This window comes from Podarcis vaucheri, assembly GCF_965113315.1.
Source record: "Podarcis vaucheri genome assembly, chromosome: 8".
NCBI classification, from domain to species: Eukaryota; Metazoa; Chordata; class Lepidosauria; order Squamata; family Lacertidae; genus Podarcis; species Podarcis vaucheri.
The window spans coordinates 8,497,355-8,509,594 of NC_138766.1; the positions used below are offsets into that span (position 1 = coordinate 8,497,355).

Consider the following 12,240-nt stretch of genomic DNA (forward strand, 5'->3'; position numbering starts at 1 on the left):
CCGGCGGGGAGTTCTAGCCCGAACCATCTGGCCGCCTCCCGGGTACCGGAGCCCGGACGGGGAGCGCACGCCAGGGGGAGCCGCGCGCTCGTCTTGGGCGGCCTTCGGCGCCCCGTATGCGGTGTCTCTCTCTCGTTCCTCCCTAAATCCAAGCCCGTTTTACTCCCTTCTCCGGTTTTCTCTTCCACAAACGAGGCAGGGAGTTTCCTCTGCGCCCCCGACGCATTTCCAGCCCGATGCCGAGCGAGGGATGCTCGCCTCCCGCAACCCGGTGGGCGCTCCCGCCAGGTGCGCGCCTCGACGGCTGCCCTTCCCACGCCCCTCCTCTCCGCCTGAAAGTGCGCGGCGGCGGCGCGCAAGTCCCTCCCCGGCTGCGCGGACTCGCCGGGGCTCCTTTGTGTGCGCTTGGCCGCCGCGCCGGAATTTCGCCCCGCTCCCTGGCAGACGGCGAGCCGGAGAGGGAGGGAGGGAGGGAGGGAGCGGGGCCGCCGCGGCTCCTCCTCCGGCTCCTTCGCCCAGCCTCCTGCTCCGCCGACCGCCTGCCTGCCTGCCCGCCCGGCCGCCCGCGCTGCCGCCGCCTCCACGCGCGTCGCCGGAGCCTGGCGGGCGGCTGCTCGGCTCCTGGTCGCCGGATCCCGGAGGCGCCGCGCCCCGCGGGGGACCCTGCGCGCAGGTAAGGGCGAGGGGCGGCCGGGTGGGCGAGGGGCATCGTGCCGCGGGGAGAGCGGCGGCGTCCCGCCTCGCCCGCCAGGGATGCTGCTGCTACCGGGCGGGCGGGCTGGTGACGGGGCGGGCGCCTTGCGCGGGGACAGGCGGAGGCAGCGCGCCCGGCAGCTTCTCTGCGCCGGGAAGGCAGGCAGGCAGGCAGGCAGGCAGGCGGGCAGCAGGCCGGGCCGGGCAGCGCTCCGCAGCGGGCCGACCCCGGACGGGAGCCTCTGGCTGGCTCTCCGCGTCCCTTGCGCTCCTGCCTGCGCCCGGGCGTCTCCAAAAGTTTCTTCTCTCGCGCGCTCCGCTCCGAGCTTGGCGTGCGCCCCTGTGCGCGCAGCGGAGACGTCCGAGGTGCCCGAGCTCTTGCGCGCTAGGAGGCACCGTCCCGGGAAGGGCTCCTGCGCTGCGCAACCGGTGGCGCCGCCGGGCTGCTCGGTCGCTTGCCTTGGGTGGCGGGAGAGGGCGCCGCACCTGCCCGGCAGAAGCAGGCGACGCGGGTCCGGAGGAGGAGAGGTCCGGGCTCGGGGAGGAGAAGCCGACGGGGGCATCTTCTCCCCCTCGAGCGGAAGGTTCTAGGCTCTGTTCTGTGCCGCTCAAGTTCGACAGTCCTGGGATGCGGGGCGAGGAAACATTATTGGAACTGTTGCCCATCAGAATAGACCATCCTGGGCTAGCCGACCTGACCTGCTAGAAAACAGCTTGCTCAGTTTCTGTGTTCTCCGGGCTTCCAGAAAGCAGTGTTTTAGGGCTGCAGCCAGGAACCCAGATGCCGAGGTGTGTTACACTGGATGATTGTCTAATCTGGAATAATGTAGGAACACGGAAAGAGAGAATCCGCAGGACGCATAAGGAGGAACTTCCTCCATTTCTTCCCCTTTCATGGAAAGATGCCCAGTGGATGGCTATTGCTTGGCTTCAAGAAAGGACATCTGAATTTTGGGGCTGAAAGATTTGGCACAATCCTCTGCTACTTGAGCTCTCTGAAAAATTACTTAGTTTTTTTTTAAAGGTTACATATGTGCACCCCTGCACGTCATAGCTTTGTTTTGCTTTGTTTAGAAAATGCTTTGTTTAGAAAAGGCGTTATTTGTTTCCCCCTCTTGGATTAGATTGCAGCAATAAAAACCTAAAGTACTAAGTATTCATAACAGGAAAAAGCCTTTGAAATGGCAAGAAAAGTGCCTGGCAGCCAGCTCCAGAAATTATAGGTTTCGTTGGAGTGGAGCTCTTTCTGAAAGTTGGGAGGTGAGGAGGCTGGGTGACGCTTTCTTTGGATGTGCTGAGAGGGCTCTAAGCTCCCTAGCAGAGCACCTGCTTGTATGTAAAGGGCCCTGTGGATCCGTACCATGTCTGATTAAATGATGATGAGATAGCTGGGTTAAAAAGAAATCTCTACCGGAGACCAGATAACACTTTCCTTTTGAAAGTCGACAATATTGGGCAATGGACCAGCTGTCTGGCCGTGTGGTGGGCTTATTATGTTGTTAAACCCTAACGTGTAGTCTTCTCCTCTAAAGGAGACCCTATGAGACTCTAAAGTCCCATTGAAGCTGGTGCACCTAAAGCAACTGTTGCCAAATAAATGCTTAAAGCTGGCAGACTTGTGCAAGGTTCTAAATAATAATGTAATTCTGCCCTTGCAGAATAAAGAAGAGTTGGCCAACCATATGCTTATGGACAGCACACTAGCAGGACATAAAGACAACCATGCTCTCCTCCTGTTATTTCCCAACAACTGGTGTTCGGAGGCATGTTGCCTCTGATCCTGCAGGTGGCACATAGACATCATAACCACGGATTAGTAGCCCCTTGTGTACTTTTCCATCATGAATTTGCCCAGTACTTTGTCGGTGGCCATCCTCACAACGTGTGACAATGCATTCCCCAAGTAGGTGTTGTGTGGGCAGCACTTCTCTTGTCTGTCCTGAATGTCCAACCTTTTAGCTTTACTCCTTCACCCTCTGTTATATTGTATGAGAGAGAAAGAGAGAGGAAAGCACTTTCTAGCTGCTGCTTCTGCTCCTCCCCTCCCCTTTCTTGTCTTTTTGCTAAACCCCAAACCCCTCAACATTGCAAGCTTTCCTTGAAGGGCAGTTCTTTACCATGTAGATTATACTTTCCCTCCTCTACTGGACAATATTTTGCATCTTTTGAGGATCAATGTTCTAAGGAACTCAAATTTAGGTAGAATGCTTTAACCAGCTATAAGCTCAAGAAAATCTCTGCTTGGCATTGTTATCATTTTCTGTGTGATATTTGCCATCGTGTGGGTAAAACTCTACACTGCTGATCAGGAGCGGACAGGTGTCCCATTTTGCCACTTGAAGTGACATGAGAAAGTGCCCCCACCACTGGTGGGGAAGTGGCGCTGCCATCAGCGCACCAATTTCCAGCGAGCTCTCGCACACGGCTCCCAAAATTGCTGCTGATGTTGGCACCATTTCTCCAGTGGTGGTGGGGGGCAGTAGGGAAAGGTGGGGTGCCCACGAGTGACCCTCAGGGCCTTTTTGGGCAGCCCTTGGCAAATTTTGGCCACCCCCCCCCAGTGATGGCCAAACTTGGCCCTCCAGCTCTTTTTGGACTACAACTCCCATCATCCCTAGTTAACAGGACGATTGGTCAGGGATGATGGGAATTGTAGTCAGCTGGAGGGCTGACTGGCCATCACTGTCCCAAGTGCTCACAAATGATTGCAGCACTGCTTCCAACCACTGTAGGATAGAGCAGTATTCTCTTCATTGCCCCATTGCAGATCTGTAGGGAGGAGAACTCACCTAGTGATTTTGTGGTGAAGCTGAGATATTAACTTACTGGCTCTGCTTCACACACTCTCGGCCTCACCCATCAAGTTTTGACCCCATTGTAGACTGTATCACTGCCTTGTTTGAAATAATTATTTGGTCAGTTGTGGTTGGGAATGTTGACCAATCTAAATGGCATATTCTGTGGATGCTGTTTCACATCCAGTGTTGACCACTGTCTTGATGCTGGCTGAATTGCTTATCTTATTTGATGCCTACTGAACGTGAAACTGTTGGGAGCGTTCAAAACTAAACACAGCAACTCCCATTTTCAACAGGCTTGTATTTAATACTTGTATCATGCATTCATTTATATGTAACATAGCGTGGTTATAAGGAATAATAGAAAGCAATAAAAGGTTTGTGCCATGCAAGGGAAAGAAGAATTCCGTTTCCTTGGACAAGTTAGGAAAAGAGATATATTGGCTCTTTAAAAATGTATCGCTGTTGGTTTCAGTGACCTTACTTCCAGATATTTCTGAGCTTCCCGGTTACATTTCCAGCTCCAGGGAATTATCAAGTTCTTATTTAGCTTACGATTTTAATAATGTTGCCCCATCTTTCCTCACCCGCCTCCTCCAGTGACCCTGTGTTGAGTTTTAGAAAGAATCATTGCCAGACAAGCTGGGCGATAGTTCACAGGATGAGGTAATAGGATCTTGTTTCTTAGTAACCACCCACTGAGCTCAGAAAGCAGAACAATGCAAGGTGAAGCCCACCCTCCTCCTCGCGGAGTCTGAGATTTCCAAAGTCAAAGCTCATCCTCACTGGACTGAAGAAAATTGGCTGAAGCAAAAGGATGCAGGGAACTTAGTGCCACAATTAAACAGCGAAAACTTCAGCTAGTTAAAGCTCAGTCCATAATCAAAGTGTCAAATTCAAAGCTTGAAACGTAAACATTTGCAGAGTTATATATTTTTCTCCAGTCCTGCACATGGAAACAAAATTAACACTGTAGGTACGCACGGGAGATTCATGTATTATAATAACATTCGTATTTAAAAACAAACTGAAGTATCAGCTCAGGAGAAGGAATTTATTTACTACCTGCGGAAGTGAAGTATATGTGCATTGGAAATTCATAACATGCATTCTGTCCCTGTTACCAGGTGCCGGTTTATTTACAATGGTGTTGCGTTCTGCTTTCTTTTCGGTATACCCCTCCGGCACCCTCTCTGTTAGCCCCTGTCACAAACTCTGTGTGTCCCTGTTTTCCTTTCCCTCCATTCTCCTCCCCCTGACATGGAGCTGTGGTTAATACTTCAAACCTGGTACACATCTTCCACCATTTGTGGGTGCATCTTCTTTGGTACTTCCGTGTGCATTGGGTGTTGAGGGGGGGCTCTCCCATTTCTTCTCCTTGCACCTGGGCCCTCTTACGATACGATAATCTTTATTGCCATTGTCCCATACAGAACAACAAAATTGAAAAAAACTAAATCTACCTAAGATATTCAAAACCAGCAAGCCTGCTCTCCCAGCTATCCCAACCTGGTTAGTCCCCTAAAAACTCTGATACCCCATTTTTTAAATACAATATACTCCCATAGAGCAGTGGCGTAGCGTGGGTTGTCAGCACCCGGGGCAAGGCAAGTAATTTGCGCCCCCTAACCCGTGGATTTGCGCCCCCTAACCCTAACCCCCAGATGTTGCGGCCGGTGCGGCCGGCCCCCCTGCACCCCCCACGCTACGCCACTGCCATAGAGACTCCTTACACTGCGTTTAAAACCAAAATCTCATTTGGATAGAAACTGTTTCTCAGGCGTCTAGTCCTAGTCTTTATAACCCTGTACCTTCTTCCAGAAGGCAGAAGCTGAAAGAGAACTGTGAGCCCACCATGATGGCCATGGATCCAGCCTTACCAAGGAGCTGGTTGGAGCAGGGGTCAGCAACCTTTTTCCGCCATGGGCTGGTCCACCGTCCCTCAGACCATGTGGTCAGCCAGACTATATTTTATGGGAAAAGAGAACAAATTCCTATGCCCCACAAATAACCCAGAGACGCATTTTAAATAAGAGGACACATTCTACTCATGTAAAAACACGCTGATTCCCGGACCGTCTGTGGGCCAGATTGAGAAGGCGATTGGGCCGCATCCAGCCCCTGGGCCTTAGGTTGCCTACCCCTGGGTTGGAGCGAGGGAGGCATTTGGGGTCGCATCCGGTCCCCCCCACTTTAAATGTTAGGGTCTGGTTTGGCTCCTGCTTTAGTCAGTGCTAAAACTCCAACCGGATGAGACTTTGATCCTGAATCATGCAGGCATTTGATATAAATCATCTGTTTTCATTCTTTTATGTCTGAGGCTTGAGATACTAACCAGAAAAATGTTTCTTGGCACTGGGCTGTAGGTTAACTTCACATGCATTTAATGTGCATTGCTATTGATCATGAAGAACAAAGGCAGGCATTTCATACTATGTCCTGTCAATCAAGCCCAGCAGCTGAGTTTTCTGGTTGCCAATTTGCAGCTGCTTAATGGTCCTGAGACTGTAACCTTCTAGGGACCTTGCGCTTGCAAGCGGAGCTGCTTGTTTAAGCAGCGCTAGAAATTCCCCAGGCGTCTTTTGCGACTTGCCTGGGTCCAGTCGTGACTGTGGGGGGATCTCTGGATGGCCATGTTGACGACAGACATCTCCACCTGGCTGACCCCTCCAGCTTTCTTAAGCAAGTAAGCAGAAGAGTTTATTTACAGCATTCATATCCCACCTTTTTCTCCAGGGAGTACATGGTTCAGTGGGTCTCCTCTGAGTAAAACAACGCTCTTTACTTTTATCAGAACTGGAACTGTGCCTTCTGTTCTAATGTCTAAATAGCCGTCCCAGGAGTCTGCTGTTCAGTAATCACCCAGTTCAAAGTTGGAGTCAACTCTTTATTAGCAAAACCACAGTCTCCACAGACTTGGTGGAGTGTCAGGCCTAATGAGCAGAGCAGCTTGTTCCCGGCGATCTTGTAGAGCTTTACACACCACTTGAGCCAACTGCTGCCAGGGAGGCATCGCTTCTAAGACCCACCATTGAAAGGAGAAGATGTTCCAGAGCTGGAGGCATCTGGAAGGTTCTCCCCTTCCATGGTGAGTGGTCCATTCTGAAGAGCTGAGTGCCTCTCATGGCTGCCTCTGTGCTGCCTAGTCGTCCTTCAGTTTTCTGCGTGCTGAAGAATTGCCACAGGATGTCTTATCCACAAGAGGGACCGAACTCTTAGGAGTGCTGAATTTGCTTGGACTAAGCCACCACTGGAGCAAGATGCCTGCATTGCAGGATTAACAGGGTTCCTTCCAGGTCTCTAATTCTATGATTCAGTCTGTTTTTGACCCCAGAGATACCTCTTCTGCATCTCTCCTGCGTCACTTTATTTGATGAAAAGGGGGGGAAACGAGCACGGTGTTTTCACTATGCTGTTAACATTCCACCTCAGATCCATAGATGATTTAATTCAGTGACTGTTAAGCAGCATGGAGGTGGACAGGGGTGGCAACTTGAGTAAAAATATGTGTTTTTTTTGGGGGGGGGGCAGGTGAGCTGCACCTCATGTACCAGTAATTGATCGCATGATGTGGTCCATGCACACCATTTCAATGGCAATGCCACCCAGACTGGCTGTGGCAACCCAAGTGAGATTCATATTTTAGCATTTTCTTTTTCCTGTCTTCTCCTTTATGCCAGATCGTTCCAGAGATCCTTTCCAATGAAAGCATAGCCTCTCACACCACAACCTCCACTGGTTACAAGTTTCTCACCTTGAAATATTCTACCTGAAGGAGTGCCTCACCCCCATCCTTCAGCCCGGACACTGAGGTCCAGCTCCAAGGGCCTTCTGGCGGTTCCCTCACTGCGAGGTTACAGGGAACCAGGCAGAGGGCCTTCTTGGTAGTGGCACCCACTCTATGGCACACCCTCCCATGAGATGTCAAAGAAATAAACAACTATCTGACTTTTAGAAGACACCTGAAGGCAGCCCTGTTTAGGGAAGTTTTTAATGTTTGATGTTTTATCGCGTTGTTGTTATTATTAATTATGTTGGGAACTGCCCAGAGTTGCTGAGAAAACCTAGGCAGATGGACGTGGTATAAATAATAATATATCACCACCACCACCACCACCATCATGAATTGGACTGCAGTGGTCAGGGGTCAGGGCCCAACTTCATCTGCTCCATGGAAAACCATGAGTAGCCTGGAGAAGAGGAGGTTAAGGGGTGATATGATAGCCATGTTCAAATATATAAAAGGATGTCACATAGAGGAGGGGGAAAGGTTGTTTTCTGCTGCTCCAGAGAAGCGGACACGGAGCAATGGATCCAAACTACAAGAAAGAAGATTCCACCTAAACATTAGGAAGAACTTCCTGACAGTAAGAGCTGTTTGACAGTGGAATTTGCTGCCAAGGAGTGTGGTGGAGTCTCCTACTTTGGAGGTCTTTAAGCAGAGGCTTGACAACCATATGTCAGGAGTGCTCTGATGGTGTTTCCTGCTTGGCAGGGGGTTGGACTCAATGGCCCTGGTGGTCTCTTCCAACTCTATGATTCTATGATTCTAGGACCAGCTTACAGATGCCCCGTGTTGGACCCCAGCAGCAACATAGTCCTTGCTTTCAGTCAGTCACTTAAGCAAGTGTGCCGTGTTGGTGAGGAGCAACAGCTGCTTGCTCATCTGCGTTCCCTCTCCCTTGGTGTGGAGGATGTGGAGCTGCTGCCACAGGTGATGGCATGGTGCTGACTGCAGGGGCTATTCAGTCCTTGTTGCCGCTCAGAGAGACTCTAATGGCAGCGGAAGCTCTTCAGTCTTGTAGTGCCTGATGATCCTGATCCTAGTCCTGAACGCTAGGTCTCTGGGAAATAGTCTGCATGTTGAAGGACAACTTCTGCACATCTCAGATGATGCCACTGCCAGAGTTTCATCTTAATAAAAGCAACAAGCATGGTATTCTACACAAGCAGAGGTGGATCAGTTATGCTAGTTTTAACAGTTTTGCTCTTTTACATTTCCCACAAAGTTCTTCAGGTATCAGGATGCCGAGTAATGATGAAACCAAGGAAATAATGAGCCGCATGCTGCTGTGATGGCCTCATCAATTGATTGAAATTATTGAATGTTTTTGCTGCAGCAAAAGAGGGATCCAGTATAAAAGGATGGGCAGCTGTTTCACGTGGCAACACCCTGCTTTCCTGTATACACAAAAGCATGTACAATGTCAGGTATAAAATGCAGTTTTTTCTTTATGGAGCAGCCACACATTTTCCTACATGACCTGGCTTTGATGCAGTGTTAGAAACTCAGATATATAAGCTATTTGCCAAATGGCACCGTAAATCTAGATTACGGTCGCCACAAAAGAATGTCTAGGCACCATTATTGCTATTATTAGTAGTATTTTCATTTCTATTCTGCTTTTATTTTGTAAAGAAAAAAATCTCAAGGCGGTTTACGACGCATTAAAACACCGGATAAAACAATCCAGAATAAAACAAATTCAAGCTTCAAGGAAAATATTTGAGCTCCTCCTGCTTTCCCCATACTGATTTACCTGCTCAATTTATATAGCTGCCCCATAGTACTCCCAGAAGCCAGGGTGGTGTATTGGTGAGAGTGTCGGACTAGAAACTGGGAGATCAGGGTTCAAGGCCCCACTCTGTCATGACACTCACTGGGAGACCTTGGGCCAGTCACAGCCTCTTAACCTACTTCACAGGGTCGTTGTAGGGATCAACTGAGGAGAGGGTGAACCATGTACTCACTGGAGAAAAGGGTGGGATATAAATGCAATAAATAAGATCTTCTGCTTACCTGGAGAGGCCACCAGAGATCTCCAGGTGGTTGTAATTGGACCCATGCCAGTTGCAAATTGTGCCTGACGCCTGGGAAATTTTGAGCAGTGCTCTGATAATAGCTCAGAAAGAGTGATCTAGACCTATGGCCCAATGGAGGACCAAGCAGAGGAAGAACCAGCAATGACTATGTCAGACTCTCAGTCTCCTTTGAACCTTTGCTCAGTTAACAGACCCTTTTGAGAGAATGAATCTTCAGCCCTTTTTCAGCTCAGCACCTGATCTAGTTTCAGCTCGGACTCAGGTTCCAGCCACTACACCAGCTGTGGCCTGGTACATGATCAAAAAATGGGGATCAAAAGCATTACAGTAATTCAGCCTGGAAGTTCCCAGAACATGGATCACTGTGCTCAGGGTCTTCCTACCCATGAAAGGTCTCAACCGAAGCTCATAAGAAATGCTGTGTGACTCCTCCTGGGTCAAGTGATGAGCCTGTTCCTTCCAGGGGAGTGCTGCTCCATCCAGAACAGGTAACACACCAACTTCCTGGACCTTGGAACCACCAACATACAGTGCCCTAGTTTCTCACTATTCATCCTCAGTAGGGGTACTCGTGTTTGTGTGAGTAGAACAGGCTTAACAATATTTTGCTATATTAATTAAATCCAAATATAAGATAATGGAAGTGGTTTAGCAGAACCATTCTTCAAAATTTGCCGTACACGAAGACAACTCTGAACGCCTTTCAGAGATGACGCTTTTTCAATTAACTCTGTGTGCCATGATGAACACTCAAAATCTTCGGTGAATAATGTGTGACACACGTGACTTTGTAGCCACGATCTCTTGGATGAGTGGTTCACTGTAATGAACACTGTACTTCTAGGGAGGAGGCACATTCATCTGTATAAACAGAAAGAGGGGCCGTAACTCTTGTTGACACGTGCTGCACAAAGCAAAGTTGTGACACCAGTCAAGCAGTGGCTCAATGCCAGGATATAAATATAATCAGTGCGGAGCTATAATTTGCATTTTTCGCTCCTTGATGAGAATGCCACTCAATAAGTCCTCGTTCTTGTGAACAATGTGCCTATGATTGCAGGCTCCTTTCCTGGAATCTATGCTTCCTTATCTGTTACCATGAGACATGAGCCCTAAGGGACTTGGGTTGGGAGCCTCTTCATTGAAGAAAGGCCAGCAAACCTATACATCCAGACAGTGCGAACTCCATACAGCTATTGTACCACTCTGTTCCATAACTGCTTAATCATACGGCACTCTCAATAAGTTGAGTGTTGCCACTATTCTCAAGTGGAGAGAGATCCACTTTGTTGTTATTTCCCATTAAAAGGTAAGGGGTAAAGGACCCCTGACAATTAAGTCCAGTCGCGGACGACTCTGGGGTTGTGGTGCTCATCTCGCTTTACTGGCCGAGGGAGCCGACGTTTGTCCGCTGATAATTTTTCCGGGTCATGTGGCCAGCATGACTAAGCTGCTTCTGGCAAAACCAGAGCAGTGTACGGAAACGCCGTTCACCTTCTCGCTGGAGCAGTACCTATTGATCTACTTGCACTTTGACGTGCTTTCGAACTGCTAGGTGGGCAGGAGCAGGGACCGAACAACGGGAGATCACCCCGTCATGGGGATTCGAACCACCAACCTTCCGATCGGCAAGCCCAGAGGCTCAGTGGTTTACACCACAGTGCCACCCGCGTCCTGGGTTCACATTAACTGCAATTGACTCTCCCATGGATGGGAAAACAGTTTTTTTGGGGGGGGGATGAGTTTGGGGGAACAAAAGGCAGAAAGGGAAATAGTTAAATAACACTCCTCCCTACCATTCTCTTGCTCTTGCAACCTTGAGGATGTTTTTCTTTTAAAAATTGTGAACAGTTTCCTTTTGTAAAAAAGAGCAAAACACCCTCCGTTGTACGGAAGGAATCATACAAGGGAGCGCCATGTGTAGTTTGGCCCTGAGTTGAAATGTTAACGAGGTTCCTCCACCCTCCCTTGAAACCCATTTAAAAGTTATTTCATAAAGATTGTTTAACTAATTGGCTTAACAGACAACATCTGATCCTGATAAATGGGCCATTGGCAGGTGATAGAACTGTTACTGCTGCACAACATAAAATGGTTTTATAATCCCTTAATTGGCAGGCCTTTTAATTTAGGCTGTGCTGGTATTTCTCCCCATATCTCCCTGTGCGCTGTGGGGTGTGTGCTCATGGGGCGTGGTGATGCTGCCTCCATAGAGCTAAAGATTGAAGGTGTGAGGTGGGGCTGCAGATCTGTAGACTTGGGGCAATACATTAGGCATTGGGTCAAAGAAGTAGAACTCAGTTTAGTTGAGGGTCACTGCAGCATGCCTTAGAACAGGCAGCCCCAAACTCGGCCCTCCAGATGTTTTGGGACTACAACTCCCATGATCCCTAGCTAGCAGGACCAGTGGTCAGGGATGATGGGAATTGTAGTCCCAAAACATCTGGAGGGCCGCGTTTGGGGATGCCTGCCTTAGAAAGTAGGAATAAAGCTATAATTCTGTGCACCAATCCTTAAATTGGGAAGTAAGCACCACCGAATTTAGTGGTACTTGCTTCTTAGAAAACATACTAAGGTTTGGGCTCCACAGGATGGCATTTCTGACCCCTTCCTGTTGCAGCTGCTTGGAAGGGCGGCAAGCAGTGGTCCTTGTATGGGATTTCAAATCTTTGCAGTTCTGCGCCGAAGTTGAATGGACTTGTTTCGATTTCACCCTATTTGGGGCTTATTTGATCTCTGCTTTGACTGGGTAATGGCTTATTTCATTTTTATTGTTTTATAATACACATAACTCCTTGAAATTTGCACTCACATCTATTGTAACATGACCTTTTTTATTCCATACCTCCCATGTGTACAGTGTTCCTGTCTTCCTTTTTTTCTTGACATGCACATGATTAGTCAATTTAGCCATCGCTGGTACATT

The 12,240-nt window shown here is 49.1% G+C and overlaps 1 protein-coding gene across 5 annotated transcripts in view; it reads left to right on the forward strand.

The window, feature by feature from the left end:
* Nucleotides 1-570: 570 nt before the first annotated feature.
* Nucleotides 571-12,240, forward strand: part of ENOX1 (ecto-NOX disulfide-thiol exchanger 1) — a 297,090-nt gene continuing 285,420 nt past the window's right edge. For 4 of the 5 annotated variants that reach the window (XM_082234427.1, XM_082234431.1, XM_082234432.1 and 1 more), the window contains exon 1: nucleotides 572-673. The gene's annotated coding sequence lies outside the window, so the exon portion shown is untranslated. Of the gene's footprint in view, nucleotides 674-12,240 lie in introns of all 5 variants that reach the window. The other variant, XM_082234433.1, reaches the window with a different exon arrangement.